At 36.9% G+C, this 23,178-nt stretch overlaps 1 protein-coding gene and 1 non-coding gene across 4 annotated transcripts in view; one reads left to right on the top strand and one right to left on the bottom strand.

Moving 5' to 3' along the window:
• HDAC9 (histone deacetylase 9) overlaps positions 1-23,178 on the top strand; it is a 493,660-nt gene that overhangs the window by 19,857 nt on the left and 450,625 nt on the right. The gene's annotated exons all lie outside the window — the stretch shown is intronic.
• Positions 12,070-12,195, bottom strand: LOC147918198 (U6atac minor spliceosomal RNA). The gene has a single exon (XR_015553603.1). It is a non-coding gene; the product is annotated as a U6atac minor spliceosomal RNA (small nuclear RNA).

Here is a 23,178-nt window from a genome sequence, read left to right on the forward strand (position 1 = left end):
TTTCACTGGGCTGAAATCAAGGTGTCAGCAGGACAGTGCTCCCTCCAGAGGCTCTGGGGAGAATGTGTTCCTTGCCTCTTTCAGCTTCTGGAGGCTGCCAGCATTCCTTAGTTTGTGCTGCATCACTCCAATCTCTGCCTCCGTGGTCACATTGCCTTCTCTTCTTCTGTGTGTGTCAAATCTCCCTTTGCCTCCCTGTTATAAGGATACTTACGATTGCACTTAGGGCCCACCTGGATAATCCAGGCTAATGTCACCATTTTAAGATCTTTAATCATATCTTCAAAGTCCTTTTTTGCCATATGAGGTAACATTCACAGATTCCAGGGATAAGGATGTGGATATCTTTTGGGAGGTCGTTGTTCAGCATGCCAAACGCCTGAAATAATTTCTGAAATCCTGCTGGCTTGTACTTTCTATTCATGCCTTTGCTCATTCATTCACCCATTCACCAAACTTTTATTTCATGCCCGCTATATGCCAGACACTGTGCTAGGTATTAAGAATAACACGCTGATCATGCCTTTAATAAGTTCATTATGTTGTTGATAAGATGTACCATACAGAATAAATGCAAGGATAAAGGTAAGAGAGACAACTTGATCTAGACTACAAGATTAATTCTTTGTGTGTCTCCTTTTATATAACTCTAGAGCATAAGCCACCGTCGTGCCTCAGTGCTTGTAAATTATCTCAGTAACTGTAGGGGTTATGTGCAGCCTGTAGACCAGAAAGTGTTTTGCTGGGGGGAAAGCATGTATCAGCTTAAATTCAATTTAAAAGAATGTGTTGCGTACCAAATAAAGCGTAGACCTTGTCCCCCAGGGAATTTATAATCTTATACAAGTCTTACCAACCTGGCTGCACGTCAACATCAACAGCAGAGCTTTAGAAAATATCCATGCCTGCTCCCCTACCCCACATTGTGCTTGGTTCTGGGTGGAGCCCAGAGGTCTTTTTTCTTTTTAAGCTCATCAGAAGGTTCTTACATGCTGCCTAGCATTGAGCACAGAGAATCTCTGATCGAATAGAAGCGACCTGTAACTAGGAAAACAAATGCACAAGTACTGATAAAAATGCAAGATAAAATGCTGTAAGTTCCGTTAAGATATATAGAAAAAAAATAATTTGGATACCAAGGGGAGGATGAGATCATACTGGGCTCAAGGGAAATTTGGAGAAGGAAGTATTTGGAATGTTCTTGAAGGATGGGTAAGATTTCAAAAGGGATTAGAGGAGGGTGGTGGGAAGATAATGTGTGCAGAGGTATGGAGGTGGGGAAGGAGGTGAGTCATGGCTGGAGGCAGGGCCAGGGGCCCAGATCTAGGCACCAATTCTTTTGTTCAGATTTTCTGGCCTGGAACCCAGAGGCTTCTGAGAAATCTAAATTTAAATCTGGTCTTCTAGGTCATCTTGAAGGTATATTTTTTCAAGGTAGGAGGGTAGAACATATTTTATTTAACAGCTGATAGGTTGATTTATACTTTTAAAAAATTTAGAGACATGATAGCTGAGCCTCTGTTTGTTTGAACTCTTGCTCTACGTCCTGTAAATATTAGGAGCAGGCTTTAGTGAGAGAAATAGAAATGGAGAGGAAAGTTTTATTTAAAATATTTCAAAAGAAGAATAGTCAGGATATGGTGACTGACTAGAAAACAGAAAAGCACAGCAGGAAGTAACAAAGGTAATTTTGAAGTTCAAGAATGATGCTAGAATTAGTAGGAGTGAGGGATATTGATAGATAAGATAGCCAACATTTGCTGTGTTCTTCCCACAAGCCAGGGGCTTTACTATTGCATTTTCTTTATCTCACAGAACTCTTTTTGTAACTCTTGAGGTGGGTGCTATCCTTATACCCATTTTACAGATAGGGACATTGAGACTTTGAGAAGTTAAGAATCTTGCTCTATCAAGGTCTCACAGTAAACTGAGTGGAACATCTAGGACTCAGATCTAGGTACCCTCCTTCCAGAGTTTGTATTGTTAACCATTGTTGTGCTAGTTATCAAGAGGCTAGCTTGAGAGTAAAGTTGATGAAGAGAAGTTGGACCCAAAGGTAGGAGTTTAAGAATCATCTGAAAAGAGGTCACAGTTGAAAACATGGGTAGCTTCAAATTAGCAGGCATCACCTTATCAATTAAAAGATGGAAGAAAGAGAAAAGAGTAGAGGGCCAAGGACCAGGCCTCATTGAAACTTTTAGGGATGGTATCTTATGCCTCTTTAAGGTTGCCAGTCACTTAATACATGATAAACATTTATAAAAAAGTAATTGAATATTTAAATAAGCAACTAAACCAATCTTTTAATCCTGAATTTGTCTACCTATGCTTAAGATTCTACTTAATAACTTCAGTGGCTTGAAGGAGACAAATCTAAACACTCTTCTGTTGCCTGTATTTGTGAACATGATTCAGTTTCAAATCCTTGGGGCTTTTGTTAGATTCCATTTTTCTACCTTCATGTTTTCCCCAATAGAAGAGTGCTACTCGGTGGAGAGGTTAGGCTAATATAAGAAGATTGGCGGATTAGTTCAATGTTTTTGTTATTTTAAACAGTTTGTAAATTAAGATATTGGAAGGACAATAACACATAAGTGGTAAAGTGTCTTGGCTATTGAGTGTCTTTCTCTTCTCACTTCTCTTGAGAGCCTGAAACTTCATTTCATTCCACCATTCTCAGAGTATGCATAAAAGGGCACTATTAAATAACCTAGAAAAATAAAATTATTGCCTTTGAAATATAAGTTGTATACTTTTTTGTTACCTGTCAGTATAACCAGATCAAGTTTCCCATGCTTGTCTTGTTCTTTTAAGCTCCATTGTTCTGCAATCTGAATCCAGCATATTCATTTGAAGGGTTTTGGGTATTTGAATAAAAAGGATTTCAGAATAGCTATATGGTTGTGTCAAATATTTTAATGTTATAATGCTGTATTTCTTGTGCTGGTTTTCTTGGAATCACATTTTTCTCCTTGATTTATAATTTCAACTATTACAAAATTAGTATCATACCTAAATTCTTAAAAAAAATACCGCAGAGCTCTAATCTATGTCCCTCCTGTCCTGTTTTTCTAGTACTGTAATTGAGAGGGGGGTATAATGTGGTCTTCTTGCATAACTCATCCCACCTAACTTCATTAGGAAAATTAATGGAATGGGATCTCACAAAAGTGTTTGATTAGAATCAAGGGAAATCCAACTAACTTACATTAAAGGTCAAGATTTGCTTTCAGAGTAAGCAATTTTATGGTTTGAAGTAAAACAACTTTTTATTTACAGACAGCAATCAACAAGGCAAAAAAGTCCATCGTTCTTGTTTGAAAGACATTGAGTAAGCCAATGATTCTCAATTTGGGCTATGTATTAAAAATCATCTGTAGAGCTTAAAAAAAACAAAACAAAACCTGAACTGGGACCCCCAACCTCAATGATTCTGACTTGGACTTGTGAGGCCTAGGCATGGGTATTCATTAAACTTCCAAAGTGATTATAATATGCAACCAATGTTGAAAACTGCTATTAAAAGAAACATCAGGGAAGTAGAAAATAGAAGGAGAAATTAAATAAATATAAAATTCTCATCCTTTAGGAGATGACATATACTTTCTAAAAAAGGAAATATTGTGTAATTAGTTGTGAAAACTAAACTCAGTTCTCCTATTTTGAAAGGAGACAAATTAATCTCATTTAGATATTAATTGTTACAAGGATACATGAGAGTACATATTTGTGTGTTTTAAAAAGACCTTTTTCTGTGTGTTTCTGAACTCATTTATTTTCTTATGTTTAAGATTACGGAATCTCCACTATGAGTCTAGTCCCCCCCATTATTCCAATTTATGAACTGAAAATGCACATTAATTTACAAATGAATAATTCAGAATGTGGCACTTGCAGTCAGTGAAAAATTCACTGATTATCTTGGGCATTTTTTTTCCTCCATAAGGAAAGCATGGTTACCATTACAAAGTGATGTTGGGTCACTTTGTGCAAAGTATCTTGATTGTTCTGAGCCTGGGTTGCTTTCTCTGTAAGACTGGGATAGCACACATTGCTGAAGAGCAATGACCATGTATTGAGTGTTCATTATATTTCAAGTCCTAAGTGTGCCAAGAGCTTTATATATAGTATCTCATTTAATCATAGTGAAAACCCTATGGAATAAGTTCTATTTTTCTAAAATTTGCATTTTAAAGATGAGAAACCAGTCTCAAAGACATAAATAACATGTCCAAGGTTGTGCATCCAGTTAGGGATAGGGCTAGGATGTGAATTCAAGGACTCCAGCACCATGGGCAGCGGTACTGGGTAACAATAACCCAGTAGGAAGACGAATTTTTCTGTTTGACAAATTGGTTAAGATCAGAAATTAAAGCTTGTACCTTCTTTACAGGTTAGCTTTCCAAAAAGACAGTGCTGATATTTCCCGAGAGAACAGGAGATTTTTCTGTGGAAGCTAACAAGGAGCAGATGAACTGCGGGCTTTAACATCCACTGTTGGCCCTGGACTACTGGGAGGGTGGGTGCTCTCTGGTGCTGGTTTGAGGAAGAAGCAGTACTCTTAAAACGTCCCGTAGCCCATAAGACTCTGCCCCAGTCTTCCAAAATGTAGGAGGGAAAGCTTAGGATGGGAGGAAGCGTAGGTAGAAGAGAGCTCGTGTGGAATAACATGAATGGTTTTGATGAGTGTGGGTAGTGGGAAGCTCAGCAAAAGACCTCTTTTGTGGTCCATGCACTAAAAGTCATTCATTTTCCTGTATCTCAGTTTTCTCATCTTTAAAGTAGAAATGACCATAGTATAACCAAATTTCTCAAGGGGCTGAAGATCAAATGAGATATGTACTGTAAAAACTCTAAATAAAGCATAAGATGTTTTTAAAACTGTTAATAAAGCGGATTTTTTGTTTTCTAGCTGGAAGCCTTTATTTTTTTAACATGCAGAATAAAAACCCCAATATAACTCAAAAAAGCTTTTACTCTACAGTACTTCTAGATTTACAATGTATTCACCAAAACACTTGGACTGACTTTTACTTCACCCAAGTGTTCAAAACCCTTAGGCATTTAAGCAATCTCTAAGTGTACCAATTACTGTCTAATGGGCAAATCCCATGATCTTTTCTCTGTCTTCAATAGAATTGTAATAGCAGTAGTAATTCATTCATTTGACAAGTGTATATTGAGTGCCTACTGTGTGTCTGGACTGGTTTTAAGTCATTGAAAGTAAAAGTCAGTGAAAATAAAAGCAGACAAAAATGAAATTGTCCATTAAGCACCTACTATCGATCAAGTGTTACACAATCCTATTTAATCTTCACAGCAGTCCTGCAAAATAGATCTTACTAGCATTATTTATAAATGAGTGTACTGAGCTTCAGAGAGCTTAAGAGACGTGTCCAGCACCTCCTAGCAAGGAAATGGGAGAACTGGGATTAAAACCCTAATTTCTTTTCCCATCAAATGGTCTTTCTTTTGACCACTCGTTTATGAATTCATTTACTCATACTACACCTAGTCTAAATCCTTTTGACCCTCTTTCTTTCTGTGAACATCACAGATATCTTCTTAGCCACCTGTGCTTAAAACAATGGTGCCATTTTTGAAACTCTTACTCTGTTCCCCTCTGCATCAAGTTGGCTTGAATCTTGATTGACTCTGTTTCATTTTTGTTGCCAACCTTTAGCACTCATTACTTCTTGCTACAACCATTGTAGTAGGCTTCCAACTAGATTTTCTAATTTTAGTCTTTCCTCCATTCAGCCTAATTATACAAGGCTGCCTAGTGACTCCTACTAAAATGCAAATCTAATTATTTCCTTTCTGAGAAATCTTCCATGGTTTGCCATGGTCTACAAAATTGCCAATAAATTGATTGGCATGAGATATTCCTAGTGTCCAGGGTATAGAGTGAACCACATTTCCAGCCTTTTCTCTCAATGCTCTGCTTCCTAGGGTTTTTCAGACTTGTCTGATAAGCCTGGGGCTTATTAATATACAGGTTCCCAGGCCCCACTTGAACCTACCCAGCCAGGATCCTCAGGGATTTACAGGATCTTGAGGGACGTGGTAAGCCTGATGGTCCCCTGATAGACTCAGAGCACAGGTGCCCAGCTGTGACCACCCTAGGACTCTTGCTACCACTGTGTGTTGAGGAAATCAGCCAGTACTGCCTGACATTATGACGCTTAGTGATACCTAAATTCTCCTGGCCACCCTTTCACAAGCATCGCTGAGGTGCAAACCAAGTGCCAAAAACCCCAAAGACATTTTAATTAAAGTGAATTCTTGAAAGAGGTGATTTTCTCACATTTGTATGAGGATGAGATAGTTTTACATGAGCAAATATGAAATACATAAAGAAGTTTAACTTGTAAATAAATGTTTAGCTAACACATGAACTGTCTTATTTCTAAATTATATATATACACATACATAGAGAGCGAGAGAGACATATAAATATATAATTATATATAATTAAATATGTTCATAAATGCTATAGGCATATGTATATATGTGTTAACACGTGCACACATATGCATATATGACTTGTCTTTCCCCAAAATGATATAAACTGACTTATAAAAAGATCCCCACTATTGCAAGATGAAATACATTAACAATAAAATTATGAAATAAGAGAAAAATGATGACCAGAAAGTAAGATGGAGTAGAGGCATTGTTCTCTAAAACTTTCTACATTATCACTGAAGTGGTTGTTATATAGTACATTGAAATAAAGATCATTACTTTTCTTTTTCTTTTATCCTTCCCAATTTGCACAACTAATAAGAAAAATTACCTAGTTTTTAAAATCTCTTATATTATCACATTACATATATACAGATTGTTTTATTCTCAATAATTTCTATTTTCTTCAAATCCCTTTTAAATATAGTATTTTTATGAGCCCAAAATTTAAAAAATTGCAAGTAAAATAGTAGCGTGTGATCGTTTTGTTTCTGAAAGCAAAAAATCTAGACTCTTTGTCTATTGTACAAATTAGACTTAGAAGTAAATAAGGATAGATTTTTCATTGGAAGGTGAGGAAATCATTTTAAAACCCCTAAGTAAAATGGGATATTTTATTAAACATTCTGAATGTTACCAATTAATGTGACTATTAATTCATTCTTTCCTATATCCATCTATTCATCCACAGCATATTTATTAAGTACCTACTATACAAGGTGCCAGAAGAGGTGTATACCCGCAAAATTTTGCTACGGCCTTGATATTCACTGAGTAACACTGACTTTCTCAGAGCTGAAGAAAGATAAATGAGATCTGTGTCACCATCCTAGGTTGATGCCTTCAACATTAAAATACTTTTTTTAATATTGATTTAATATTTCAAATATGTATGCATCTTTATTCTCCTTTTACTCAGCTCATGAAATATTTTTTGAGAATTGTAGTCATACTGTGTTTGACCATGAAATCAATGACTCAACTATCTTACTGGGTGGAATGTTCTCTTTTCCAGTGGGGACAGGCTAGTCTAGGATATGTGCTTTTAATTAGTTCTCTGACCTGCTTTTATTGTACCAGCATTCAGGCCTTAGTCATCTCTCGCACAGAGGAGTTGTATATGCTATATGTGTTTGTACCTGGCTCTTGGGGCCACTCTTTTTCTTGGTAGGGAGAGCCATGCTATGCACACCCTAGAAGAGGCAATGAAGGAGGCTGTTGTTGCCCTTGGTTACAGCTCTCCTGTTCCAGTGGAAAGAGGCTGGGCTTTGCAGCTAGGCAGATTCATGTTTAAATCCAGTTCCTCTCACTTCTTCACTTTTTGATCTTAGACAGATTATCATCTCTGAGCCTCAGTTTCCTCATTTGTAAAATGTGGAGAATATTGTCTATCTCATGGATTTCATTCACTGTCAAAAATTTACTTCCCTTTCACTATCAATAAATATTTGCCACAGGTAATTAAGTGATAATATTTTTGCAATTGCATGTAACAAACTAATTGTGATTATTTGTTTTACCTGTTGAGTTCCTGTTATTGGCTGAATATTTATGCCATCCTGAAATTCCTATGTTGAAGCTCTCACCCCCAGTTTGATGATATTTGGTGGTGGAGCCTTTGGGAGACAATTAGGTTTAATTAGGGTAGGACCCTCATGATGGGATTAGTGCCCTTATAAGAAGAGGAAGAGAGAGAGAGATCTCTCTCTCTCTGTGAGCATGTTCCCAAGAAATGCCATGTGAGCACACAGCAAGAAGGTGGCCATCTGCAAACCAGGAAGAGGGTCCTCACTAGACACTGAACCTTCCAGCACCTTGATTTTAGACTTCCCAGCTTCTGGAACTGTGAGAAATAAATTTTTTGTTGTTAAATCACCCAACCTGTGGTATTAGCAGCACGAGCTGGCTAAGACAGTTCCCTTTCTAAATTTTTTACTGACTCCTTAGGGTAAGAGCTATAATTTGCATCTTTGTTTAGGATCCTCAATATTTAGTGTACTACCTAGTATGTAGGACTCAATAAATAACTGTAGAACACAACTTAGGCTGTAGAATTGGTCCTCAAGTTCTTATCATCATCTACAGCCTCCATTGAACACTCTCCCCACCAGTCATACACAAAAACCCCTGATGGTTTAGACAAATAGACTGACTAAAATAGAAACTTAAAATTTGATCAAAAGGCTCATAGGGAAAATAGTGTGATATAGTTTCCTCCTTGAGATTGGGTATGAAACAGAATGGATTTAAATTCTAGACCTGCCATCTATTAACTGTGAGTGAAGAAAAGTTATTTAACTTGACCAACTCAGCTTATTCATGAAATAATCTTGGCAGACCTGTTGTGAACATTAGATGATATCAAGTAATTTAAAAAAGTGAAGGTTTTCTGAGTAGTTTTATCACTCTGTACCATTATTTAAGTATGTTTACACTGTTTCTCAATTCCTGAAAGATTGATTTTAGACTCACCCAGAGAGCTCTTGAATATCATTCTTTGTTTCAAATGTATCTCCTTGTGGCAGGAAGTGATAAAAACACATGGCACAGACAGCTAGTGACTGAAGAGGAAGTTAATAGTGTTTGTTTTTCCTCCCAAACTTGTAGTTCAAAAATTAAAAATAAAAATGTGTCTTGCCAAGTTTGGAAAATACACAGAATGCTTTGATTACTGGATTACAATGGACCTAATTTTTTGACATTATATTTCATATTTATGAATTGAAGTGCTTTTTAAATTTAAAACTTTGAAGCTTTACGTTTTATTTTATAAACTGTTATGATTAAAATATCCAAATGCCATCAAATAGATGTGGAATTTATTTCTTCTTTACCTTATAGACTTAGAAACGAAGAGAAGGTTTAGAGTAAAGCATTTTGAAATCGTTGACAAGCACAAATGATACTGTTAGGATTCCATGTCAAGATTCTAATGCCTCTGAGGAGGCAATGTTTTAGGTGGTTTTTAGGCTATAATGGGAAGAAGTAAACAAGGCCTTTCTCCAGCTGTGTACTGAAAAAATCCCAACTGTGATTGCGAAGTATTGTTTGACGCAAAGCCAGCTCATTTTTTACCAGAGATTCCTGCACAACCACAAGTTTGGGGTGTTAATAAAGATGGTGGAAATGAGGTGGGATGAGGTGTGTGTGTATGGGGAGGTGTTGCGGCGGAAGACAGCCTATTAAGAAAACCTAGAAAAATGACAATAGATGCTATTCTAGAAAGTTAGAATATTTTTATTTCGAGGAAGAAATTCTATAGTTTGAAAGGGAGAATGCAGCTACTTTCAAGTGTCTTTCATTTAATTCAAATCAAGATTTATGTGGTTTGCTGCTGCTGCGTGAGTGTCATTTTGACTTTTGCTTAGCTATTGCCTGATGGTCCGCAAAGATTCAGATGTACTTCGTTATGAGTGAAAGGGATTTCCTTTGGTAGATGTTTGACTTTTTATTGCAGAATCCCTGTGCTCACTTCTGCTATCAGGTTTGGCAGTTGTTGAACACCCTCGGAAAATCATCTTTAAAGCCTGTTGAGTGAAAAGGATCATGGGTATTTACTGTGAGGGAGAAGGGAAGGCAAGATATTGTAGGGGTTATATCGTTTTACTCAGGAATTAGCTTTGGAAATGTCATTGAGGAACTAGTATTTGGGAGTGGTGGATATTTTTAGATTGCTTCTGAGTAAAATCATGCTTTTGCTTTTAATGAACAGGAAAGAAATCATCTAGTCCAATGTTTTCCAAACTTCATGTCATGAACTGTTAGTGGGACACGAAATCAATTTAGTAGTTGCAATTAAACAATGAAATAGAATAAAATTCACTACGACATACCAGAGTGCACATGCATTGTAAGATTAAGTGTTAATTTGTGAAACTGATGTTTGAGTTTCATATAGATAAGAATGTTTATACTACATTTAATATGAAATATATTTTTCCAGTGTGAGTAGCAGTTGAAGAAGCTTGAAAGCCACTGATTGAGTCCTACTCCCATTTTTCAAATGAAGAAATTAAAAGAGGCTGACTCCCTGTTTATTTGAGTGGGTCTCCTTGAGGTAGCTTATCTATCATCAGGTCTCTCTTCTGTTAGGATTTTATTTTGGTCACCTATCCATCTTCTACATTTTTCTCCCCTACTTTAAAATTCCTATATTTTTGTCACCAGGAAGTGGGTCAGGTGTGCTGATTCTGGAGAGATGAATCTTCACTGAGCCTCTGAGCACCATGCTGGGGGGTGGTTGGCACTTGTGATTCCAAGCGGAAAAGAACAGAACCTTTACAGCTCTCTCTACAGATAAGGCCAGTTATTTTCCATAGGTTAAGTCAGGTGGAAAGTTGGAACAATAATCTAATAGATTTCATCAATAGGTACAGATAATCTTGATTAGCTTCTACCACTTGCTTCAGTTCAGTTCCACAAATATTTATTGAGCTCCTGCTTTGTAGCAGGTATTTTGTCAGCCACTTACTTCCTCCTATGTGGGGAATGAATATTCAGATAATTAAATTGATCCCTCATTTTGCTTGTGGGATATCCTGGTGGATTTACCAAAGTAAATAGATAATAGAGATGTAGCTCCATGTTTTATAACACAATATGCCACTTTGGAACTCTGTTGTGCTTTATCTAGAAATTTCCTGATATCTTGAACTCTACCTTTCACTCGTTAGGAAGTTCTGCACTGATAAAGTGCATGTAGAATGTTTTTCTCTATCTTGCTTTCATAGCACATTGAGTTTTATTGACTTTATCCCTTTTGCTATTTACACAATGTCAGTTCTGCACTAAGAGCTGATGAAGGTTTTTCATTTTTCTCTGATAACCTGAGGATCAAGGCAGCAGGACCAAGGGGCCGACTGTCTGGATGCCATGTGGGGTTTTGTCCTTCCCACATTGTTACTGTTCTTGTTTGCTTTTCTATGTGGCAGTTTCTGAAGGTGGTGTTCTGTTTTCTGTCTCTCCTTCTTTTGTTTTAATGTGGTTGTGCAAAGGGTATTATTCTGTTTAGTTTGGTTATTAGTTGAATATTGGCCACACAAGTCATTGCCCGAGGCAGTTACAGCATCAGGAAGTAGTCCCCAGATGGCACCATGAGCGTGCTTTTTCTTGATAGCTGTCAGGACAAAGGATACCCATTAGGTCCAAGCCAGTGGAGGGCGATGTAGAAATAGAGCCTGATCTTGTCGGTGGTCTAGAAAAGCTGCTGCTTTTTTAAAGAATTCTAAATCTTTTTAATCTTTGCTATTTTGAAAGATTAAACATGATAATTTGTAGTCATTTTTACTTGCATTCTTGATTGTTAGTGGTTTTGAACATTTTTTTCTACGGATTTATTGGATTTTCTTCCCCTGTTTTGAATTTCTCTTTGTGCCCTGTGCCCATTTTTCTTTTAGACTGTGCTATTCTGTTATTAATTTATAGGAGCTTTTTGCATATTATTGAATTTTTTTTATTATTTTAAAATATATATAACATAAAATTTACCATTTTACCCTTTTTGAGTGTACATGTTAGTGGCGTTAAGTACATTCACATTATTGTGTAACCACCACCATTATCCATCTTCAGAACTTTTCCATCATCCCAAAGTGAAAAGAAAGAGAACCACGGTTAGATGCCACGAAGTAGGTGGCAGTGTCTTAACCATATACATGTTGTGTAGGCCTGAGGACCTCTTCATCCTTGGCAAGGGGAGTGCTAACCTTATCTCCTTTCATACAACACTAGAAAAACTTCTTGAATGATGTAATCCCTTAATTGTTTCTCTGGATCCAAAGCTTCTTTGATTATTGCTGCTTCACTTTAAAATATGCATTTATATATTAAATAAACAGGTGAAAAACTGTTCTCGTATGACCATCTTACCAAACAAGTTCTATTTTGTTGAGTCTTTATAGTTCCTCCACTTTTTATTTAATCTACTGGTGTTTGATGTTTTCCTCGCTTGCCAATATGGTATTTCCAGCTGTGCAGGGAAATTAATTTTCTATTTGAATAGACAATTCCAGGAAACTATCTATTAAGGTTATAGGAGGAAAAGAGGATGTTGTTTTACCATTTTTTTTTTCTGCTATTTTTGGCTTTATAAGGGGAGGAAAAAGGTTGATTTAAGAGTTCATGATTGGTGGTTTATTTTTTGTTTTTAACTAACCTTATAAAATAAACTTTGCTACTGATCACGAAGGTGGTCAATAATAGGATGTGTGTGGCACTGAAAACTTGTCCTCCACTTCACAAAACAATTCCAAGTGGATCTTCCATGAACTTCGAAACCTTTTTTGGACAATAGACCCCTTTGTGTGTCTGACTAATTCTCGGCCACCTCAAAATCTAAGGTCCATAGAATCTTATCCAAAACCCTAGGGGCCAGGTGTGTTTGAAATTGAGAATCTATCAGATTTTAAGAAGGTTGTGTGGAGCATTTACCCTGTGTTACATGTCATGTCACCTTTAATAGAATCTGGGACAGCTCCTCATAATAAAAAAATTAATATTTCTGCAGTGAAATTTATAGATATTAATACTAAATGAGATGAGGACAATAAATAGCCTCATGTCTGTTTAGGGAAGTTTTTGTTGCCAGATGAGCTTAGATTTGTTGCCAGATGAGTTATGAAAAATGTTCTTTAGGATCATAGATAAGGGACAAACAAAATTTCACCTGTACTTTAAGGACTTTCAGCTCCCTTGGTTAAAAGTGGCTTGGCTCTGTGCTCCAGCCATGCCTGCTTTTCCTCTGCTCCACTCCAGTTGTGGACTTAGCATTTTGCGTATTAGAGACATTTTTGCTTCTGAGGCTCTGTACCTATTACTCAGTGATTCTTTTGCTGAATTTAATCTCTTGTTTTTCAGCTGTTTTATGCCTGGATTCTGATCCTTTATACCCAGTATGTTTGCCATTGTGGTAAATGTCTCATCATAACTTAAACATCCTACCTTAAAAATACCTTAAACATATATATATATACGTATATATACGTGTATATATACGTATATATATAGATACACACACACATATATTCTTCATTGTCTCTATTCCTTTGCACTGGTTATTCTCAGTACGTGACATGCCTTTTCCCCTCTTCCTCCTATTAAATGTGTCCCCTGTCACATCATTCTACTAGGACAATTTAGTTTCTCCCTCTGTTATATTCCTTGTATTCCCTTAGAGCTTTGTGTCTACCTTTGTTATAGCATGCGGTACATTGTTCCATAGTTATTTGAATAGTTATCTGTCTCTCTTGTCAGACTGTAAGCTTCTTGAGAGAAGTATATCCATTGCCTTGCACAGTGCTTGGCACATCACAGATTCAAAGTTTTTCAGCTCAAGATAAATAGAAGCTGTGTATTTGGAGACGATAGGGCGAGATTGGGGACCAGGGAAAAAGGGATGTGCAGTAGAAATAAATTAGAGAACAAGACAAAGTAGTTTAGAGTAACAGTGGTTTTGTTTAGCTTTACCTCTAAACACATGAGGGTTAGAAAATTAAAAGATTTATATGGTTTGGAGAATTAGGAAAACTTCAAACAGGAGTTGAAGCTGGAAACAAACCTTGGCAGGTGGATGGGATTGGGTTAGGCCAAGAAGAGTGCACAGTGCTTTCCAGAGAAGGGGAGTATGTTGAGGAGAGAATGGGTGTTGATGAGCAAAGAAGATATTTAAGCTATTGGCCAGTTACAATGTAAGCGCTGAATGAGGAGAGTGATGGAAGAAAAAGATCAGCAGGACAAGTAGAGCTGGATCATGTACAGCAATATATTATAAGAAAAAGAATTGGATCTATTTAGAGTAAGATGCCATTGTGAGTTAAGGAATAGACCAGGAATGATATGATAGAACAACATTTCTGAAAATAAAGGTATCTTCAGCATATTTAGTCTGATGCCTGAACTACAAGCTTGGAAGGGGACTGGTTTACATCCTTTTGCTGAAAACTCAGTAGGAGATCATAAGGACCTGAACTGACATAATGGTAATGAAAATGAGAATGGGGAAAAGAGTGTGAAACTTTGAAAAGTAAAACCATAGTGTGATGATTAATTTTTTGTGTTGATTTGACGGGGCCACTGGGTGCTGAGATATTTGGTCAAAAATTATTCTTGGTTTTTCTGTAAGGGATTTTTGGATGTGATTAACATTTAAATCTGTAGGCTGAGTAAAGCAGGTTGAACCTCCATAATGCGGGTGGGCCTCATCCAGTTAGTTGAAGGCCTGAGTAGGACAAAAGGCTGACCTCTGCTGAATAAGAGAGAATTCTGCCTGACAGCCTTCAAACTGGAACATTGGTTCTTCCTCGTTCTACAGCAGCCTACTGGCCTTTAGACTCGAACTGGGACATCAGCTCTGCAGATTTTGGACTTGGCAGCCCACATATCACATGAGCCAATTCCTTATAATAAATCTCTGTTTCTCTGGAGAACCCTGACTAATACTCATAGGATATGGAGACTGACTAGATATGGGAGCCACAGGTGAGGAAGGAATTAAAGATGACCTAAAATTTGGGACTGAGAATTCTGGAGAATAATAGCAGCAGTAATAGAAATGGGGAAGTTGAAATAGGCAGTCAATTTTGAGGAAGAATATGTTTGGTTTGGGTTTTCTTGACACTGAAGTGACATTGGAAATTCAAGTGAAATTATTTTAAGCAGCTGTGGTGAGGTAGGTAGGTAGCTTGTGTGGGTTAGGCTGGGTGTGGCATCTTGGAATCATTGGCAAGCAGGTGAACAGAAGTCATTTGATGGAACAAAGTCCACAGGAGAGTGAGAGAGAGGAGCAGAGGGTAAGTATGTGATTGAGGCTCTCCAGGTGGGAATTATGGGGCTGGAGGAGAAACATGAGCCTGTATACAAAAAACTAGTTGGTGATAGAGTTCACCCTTGACATTGGTTTGTCTGTCTCCTGCACTAGAAGGTAAGCTCTGTGAAGGCAATGATTTACCACTCCTGTTTACTCAGCTTTCAGTGTTGTGCTTCAGACACTCGAGATCTCTAGACATCGCTTTTACCTTTATTTTTCACTTTGATGAAAACTGAAACAGGAATTAGGATTCCTTTGCTCTAATCTTGACTCGGCATTTAAGTAGATGTATAGAATTAGATTTCACATTTTAATTCCTAGGACTTTGATTTCCTTTTCCAAAAAGTGAAAGTTGGTTTAAGAATTTCTAGGATTCCTTACAGCTGAAAAATACTGGGGAAAAATATCTACATGTCAAAAATTGTTCTAAGCTGCAAAAGTGGCCTTGGATAAATTCAGAAAATAAATCAAATTTTATGGCAAATCTTCTTCCTTACCTCTTTTTTTGAGGTTTTTATTAATTTAATATCAATCAAAATATTATAATATATTAAATAAATCAAAGATTTTATATAACCTTATCTAAAAGCAGCTTTGGGCCAAAAAAATTTCTTCCTAAATATTAAAAATGTAATTAAAAAAACATTCTTTTCGGGGGGCTAAGCCTACTTTATATAGCTTTAAATTAATATAGCTATAAAAAAAAGAAAACCCCAGAAAACAAAAAACATACAAGCAGCATTTTAACTCGAATTCCAACACTATAAAGAAATTTCAGTTCTTATGGAATTTTTATTCTATTACAAAGCTGTCTAACTCTTAAAATCTTCTCATAGAATCAACTTATATAATTTTAAGAAAGAAAGGAATTGGGGGCTGGCCCAGTGGCGCAAGCGGTTAAGTGTGAGTGCTCCGCTTTGGCGGCCCCAGGTTTTCAGGTTCGGATCCCAGGCGTGTGCTGACGCGCCGCTTGTCAAGCCGTGCTGTGACGGCGTCCCATATAACGTGGAGGAAGATAGGCATGGATGTTAGCTCAGGGCCAATCTTCCTCAGCAAAAAAAGAGGAGGCTTGGCATCAGATGTTAACTTAGGGCTGATCTTCCTGACAAAAAAAACAATTTTTTTCTGACTGTACAATTTGAAATATGGTGAATTTCTAAAAATAGTTTCTGAAAAAATGACTCTCTTTTTTAAAAAAGTACAGTGTGTATGGTGATATAATATATTTGACACAGAAACTATTAAACAATTGGGAAATAGACTCCATAAACTTTATTCCAAAGGCGTTAAAACACCAGCATTAAAACCAACATTTTCTGGGGCCGGCCCCGTGGCTTAGTGGTTGGGTGCGCTCGCTCCGCTACTGGCGGCCCAGGTTTGGATCCCAGGCGCGCACCGATGCACCGCTTGTCTGGCCATGCTGAGGCGGTGTCCCACATACAGCAACTAGAAGGATGTGCAACTATGACATACAACTATCTACTGGGGCTTTGGGGAAAAAAAAAAAGAGGAGGAGGATTGGCAATAGATGTTAGCTCAGAGCCAGTCTTCCTCAGCAAAAAGAGGAGGATTAGCACGGATGTTAGCTCAGGGATGATCTTCCTCACAAAAAAAACCCCAACATTTTCTTTATTAAATGGGACTGATTACATCCCCAGGATATGCACTGTGTGTTAGATGTTGTTCATCATTCTAATCACTTGCCTTCTTAATTGCTGGTATGCAAGAGCCCTCTCTGTGCCCATTCTTGCTCAGTGACCATCTACAATGTGCAACTTCTATCTGGAAAGAATCTGCCTTAAACTAACAAAGTGCTGATTTTGGTTTTTGTGCCATTAAATGTCTCTTTTACTTGTTTTGAGGCTTCTTAATTGAGGACAATTAACAGTTAAGAATTCTCTGAAGAAATAGACACTGTCACAACAGTAATCAGATATATATACTTTTCGGATACAGTTCTTCTATGGACAAAGTAAAATCTAGAAATATGTTTTATTTCCAGTAGTGATACTTTAAAATTATTTATTTTTACTTCCCACAGATCCCAAATATCTAGATTCCTTGTGAAGGCGAGTAATTTATCCCTGAGTTCATTTTGTTTTTGTGTATATTTATATCCAGGTCACTTAAGCATTCACATTGGTCAGCTAACATCTTAGTTCTGTTTGTATTGTGTATAGGCACGTGGATCTGCTTTTACTATTTTCTGTGCAATCAGATTTATAAGAAATTTAAAATAATAAAATCTACATATTCAGGAACATAAAAAAAGAATTAATAAAACTTTTGTAACATTTTTGCTCCATTTATAAGTCACACTAATGACTGCTTTGCTTCTCAGTAATTTTCCATTTGTAACATTTTATACCTGGATACACAAATGTAATGCAATTGAACAAGAAAACAATTATCTGTCTGGTGGAAATAATGTACTTATCTCATTGAAACAACTGACTTGTTTAAAAATACACAAAAGTTCTAGTTCTGCTCAGGCTGTGGGCACTTGTAATTTGTAAAGAATTTCCAGGAAGAATTAAAATCCTCTGATGTAATGTGATCAGTGATTGAATGCATTGGTTGTAAATGATAAATTTCCATGCAGAATTCCCTTCTCATACAAACCTCTATTTGGAACCATTTTGGGTTTGAAAACTTTTTTCAATAATCTCTGAGTTTTGGCTGGATCTCTGGAAAACTACACTCAAAGGCTGTATCTTCCAGTGAAAGCTTCATGTTGACTTGTGGGTTCTATGTCAGTGGAATGTTTCAGCACTTTTTGGCCTGGCTCAAATGTTTCTTGGCATTTTCTGAGGAGTTTGGCCCATCCTATCTATAGGATCACATTGGATTCCGGATAAACCCTAAAAGCCATCATTCATCTGCAAGCTAATTTGGGATTTTATTGGGTTTTGGTAGTGGACTAACACCATTGGGCAATTGAGAATTCAATATTTTTAATAATATTTCCAAAGACCTGTCTACTTTAAACATAATATGAGGAAAGACTACTTTTCCTTTAGCCCAGCGCTTGTTCTTCTTGTATCTGATCTTTTCACAGAGGTCAGTGCCATATTTTAATTCCTTATTATAATTTTTTCCCTCCTCAGCAGTTTTTAAAGCTACTGCAAATCAACAGCTTTTTCTTCTTTCTTAAAGAGAGATTGCTCTGGCTCTGGGCTGACTTCTGCCTTGTGATGTGGGACTGATGTGTGTTTTCATTTTTCACTTTAAAGGTGCTGCCAAAGCTAGTTAATTTGAGTTATAACATCATAGAATGTTAGTGCCTGTAGGTCCCCTAGAGATGGTTTGGTCCAGCTCTCTCATTTTACACATAAAGGTAGATGGGCCCAGTTCCGTCATTGTCACAGGAAGCTATGCCACTGTTAGGCTGGAACTTACGACCGACCACCTTGCAACATAGCTAGTCTATAGAAGCCCCCGGGAAAAAGGCTTAAAGATCCACATTCATTCCTTGGCTCAGATTGTGTACCTTTAGGTAGTTTTCCTTAATGTTTTTTAAATTTAACTCCCCATACTTCGTATTAATTTGGAAAACCAGCCCAAAACTTTGTTTTACATTTGGTTGGGATTCCAGAGTGTTATGTACTACTCCATTCTCTTCATGTTTCGATCCACAAAGAAAGAAATATTGGAAAGAGAAAGGGATCAAAGTAACTGCCTTTTTACAAATAATGTTGGATTTTAGAGCACATAATGGACCCAAGGCTGAAGCTGGCTTCCTATGCCTCTCCCAGCTCTGTATTGAACTTAGCCGCCCACTTATAGACGGAGAAGTGTGGACTGCAGGTCTCTGTCCAACCCCCAGGCAGGGCTATCCTCAGGAAGAACTGTCAGACCAGTGCCTCTGAGAGACCCCAGGAGCCAAGGGCCTCCCACCAGAGCCCTTTCCAGGACTTGGGCCAATCAAAGCAGCCCTTCCCCACCCATAGGAAGCAGTTCCTTTCAAGTAGCTCACCTACTGGTGAGTGTCTTTGTCTTTTCTTCTTTTCTTTGCTTTACCATTCCTGTTTCCCACCAGCATTCTGATACTAATGTCATTTGTATTTTTTTCCACTGCAAGAGGAGTGATTTTCCCACTATTCTCCTGAAAGAGTTGAAAAAGCAAGGGTAGTGGTCAGCCTAGGCAACTGATTATTTACAATTGAAGAAAATAAATGGGAAGTAAGCAGCTGGTAGTGAGAGTTACCCTGGTGGGTTTAGTGGTTAAGATTTGGTGCTCTCACTGCTGCGCCCTGCTTCATTTCCTGGTCAGGGAGTCACACCACCCGTAAGTTGTCAAACTGTGGAGGCTGTGTGTTGCTGTGATGCTGGAAGCTATGCCACTGGTATTTCAAATGCCAGCAGGGTCACCCATGGTGGTCAGGTTTCAGCAGACCTTCCAGACTAAGATAGACCAGGAAGAAGGAACTGGCCATCCCTGTCTGAAAAAATTGGCCATGAAAACCCTATGAATAGCAGCGGAGCATTGTCTGATATAGTGCTGGAAGGTGAGAAGGTGGTGCAAATAGACTGGGCAGGGTTCTGCTCTGCTGTACACAGGGTCACTAGAAGTCAGAATCATTGACTCCACAGCACTAATAACAAAACATTGAGAGTTAGCACCTTGAACGTGTGCTCAGAATATTTCACAGTAATGGAAATGAAGAACTTTTCCACTCTCTCATCACCAAGCTTCTTCTGACATTTTTGAGAAGAGAAAGCTGGGGAAGACTTTTACCTCTCTATTTGCCATTTTTGTTTAAGCTCTGCCAGCACCCACCATTATTATATTTTAATAAATATACTCCCAACTATCTATAGGAAGATTCAAATGATCTTGTTTTGTTTCTCTCTGGGCCTGAATCAAGTAAAATTTCAGGTCATAGAACTCTCTTGGAATTTTTAGTTTTATGTAGGTAGGTTTCTACTAGGTTTCACTACTTAATTTTTTCCCAGATATTTTTAAATGATTATCTTGTTTCTTTACCTTCTACATTAACAGTCTTTAAGATAGTTACCTATGACAGCCCGGAGAACATTTAACAGTTTCCTTTCTATTAAGGGATTTTTTCTTTAGGATTCCTGCCTTGTGGAACATGTTGCACCTGTGTGCAGACACTTGTACTTAATTCAGAGTTAAATTAAAAGTAATTACAATTCGAATGTTCTAGATACTTATGCCTTCTCCCTCCCTGTTATTCTTATGCTTACTAGGCTTTTGCTTCCCTTTAGAGGGTTTAAGGCTATTTAGATAAAAAGATACTAAATTGCAGATGAATTGATTTTAGATTTTATGTTTTAAGATGTTATGATTTAAGATATTCCAATATCATTCTTGGAATCACAATCATCATTTTTAAGATGAATTGTTTCTGAAGAAGTGGTTTAACTGATGTCTCTTGAATCACGTAATGTTTTTGCTTAATGGGCATGTCAAGTATCTGTTACTGTGGAAACCGAGAGATGACACAGAAAATAGCACAGAGGTACGCACGGTACACAGTGGAGGGCCCGGCGGCAGTAGAGAGGAATGGTGGAGACCTATGGACCTGGGTTGAAACTCAGTTCCAAAAACTGACTTTTGTAAATTCTCTATTTCGGTTTGCTCATCTGCACAATGGGCATATTAATTAATGGTGTCTAGCTCAAAAGTTCTTGTGAATTAATGAATTAATGCATGTAAAGCACTTTAGAATAGTGTCTGTAACATCCTATGTGCTTTATAAATGTTGGCTGTTAAATCAGGCTTCACATTCCTAATTGAGTTAATAGATCAAGGTTTATCTGTATTTTCAAGTGTTTTTTTCAGTACCCTATTATTTAGGAAAATTGGACTAGAAAGATCTTTTCTAAGGTGTTCCTGGCTTGTATTTTTAAAAATGAACTGTTTGTCAAAAGACTGTGAGCCTTAATTTTGTATAATTTAATAGTAATAAATAACCTGGGCTCTTAGGTTGTCTATGTGAAATTATTTGATGATTTCAGGCAGTTTATTTCCCGCTGTCAAACTGTATATATTTTCTTTCACATTGGCATTGGTTTTGGCACTAAAATTGCCCTGTATTCACAGTTGCTCAGATTAGAAGGGAAATATTGAGGAAGTAGTCCTCCAGTTAGTGACAGGTCTCAGTAAGCATAAGATATTGGATATTTTGGAGGAATGTGGGATAATCTAATACCCAGGGGCATAATAGCCCACGTAGAAAATGTCATAATATAATATATACGTGTTTGTGTGGAGGGCGTGTTATGTGTGTATGCCAGTTTCATCATGTGAGGAATAGTGAAGGAAAAGTTTTGGGGGAACCTAAAAGTTTTACTTTAGTTAGTATAGTAATTAACTTGGCTACATAAACAACAGGAAAATAATTAGAATAACAGATTATGTTGAATGCCTAAAGAAATATGTTTGACAACTTTTAATTTTCTTTCCTCCCACACACCACTTCCTAGTTTGTTTCTGGCACACCAGATGTGTCTCAACACGGTGGCTGATCCGGGTTAGAGTTGTGTGAACACCCGTGATTGTGGCATAACAAATTTTCTCAGTTTGGTTACATTTAATGGAACTAAAAGTCAAAGGAGCACTGTATTTTACAGATAATGCTATACAGATATAAGAGATAGCCTTCCCTTTCTCCAAACCTCTGTATCAATGTTCTTTTTTAAGCTAATATTAAAGTTCGTGTCCAAATCGTGAATGTACACAAGCAAAAGCTGATTGTAACTTTCTTGCTTTTGATAGACACCAGTGTACTATTGTTGGTGCACAGGAATGAAGAGGGATGATTGAAGGGAAAAAGTGAAAGAAAATTAGTCACAGGGAAGGTTTTTTTAATAATATCCCTTTTTCTATTTTCCAGCTTCTTTGAATGGAGGAATTAACTTGCTGTTTTTTTACCTTAAAACCAGCTTTAGTTCTTGATCTCCATGGAGAACATACTTTTCCTAGGCATTTTTATTTTGTCTTTCATTTATTTACTGTGCTATTTTCTCATTATTCTTAGCCTTTTCTCGATTTAAATGCCAGAAATGCCAGAAACTGTCCCAGAAATTGTCATTTCTTTCAAAGGAATTAATTTTGTTTTTATCTTTGGCCTCATATATGATCCTTCTGTGTGCCCCTAATTTTGAACATCTACTAAAAGTTTAATATCAGTTTTTTCTCTCAATTTTTAATTATAGAATTAACAATATTACAATCAGAAAGGAAATGTGCCTCAACATACCAACTTGTGCAATTTGTCTGTTTCCTTTCAGTTTCAGATCATATTCAATTTCAATTTATATTGCCCTTTACATGTATTATACTCATTAATGAGCCATTTTCAAGAGCAGTTGTTCGATAATTGGTAGTTCGTTTAATTACTCCTCTGATGTTAAAGGTTTAGGTTTATAATGTTTTGCTATTATAAATTACATCACCACAAAAATCTACTTGAATGTGCCTTTCTTTCTTTTTTTTTTCATTGAGTTATTTACTCAGTTTAAGCTTTCTGGCCTGATATTATTAGGTTAAAGATTTTGAATATTTTTATGGGTCAAGGGATATGATTTTTTAAAAATGGCTTTTGAAGTGCTTTGTCAAATTGCTTTCTAATGTAAATTGTCAACAATAATGTGTGGGTTTATCAGTTTTACTTTTCCAAGAACCTGGACAGTGTTAGATATTGTTTCTTAGAATTTTTGTATTTATTAGTTAAATGTCAAATATTACTTCCATGTTACTTTGATTTGCATCGCTTTGATAAATAAAATGCTTGAATGTTCTTTTTTTCTTTATGTGTACTTAATAATGTGATTTCCCTTGTGCATGTTATTGACTTACTTTTCTTCTGGATTTTATGTTTTTCTGTCAAATGGTTTTTCCTCTTTTTGTAACATAGAAAACAACCTTTTATCTCATA

Source organism: Ceratotherium simum, chromosome 1, assembly GCF_057802395.1.
Source record: "Ceratotherium simum simum isolate JZ-2026a chromosome 1, ASM5780239v1, whole genome shotgun sequence".
Classification (NCBI taxonomy): Eukaryota; Metazoa; Chordata; class Mammalia; order Perissodactyla; family Rhinocerotidae; genus Ceratotherium; species Ceratotherium simum.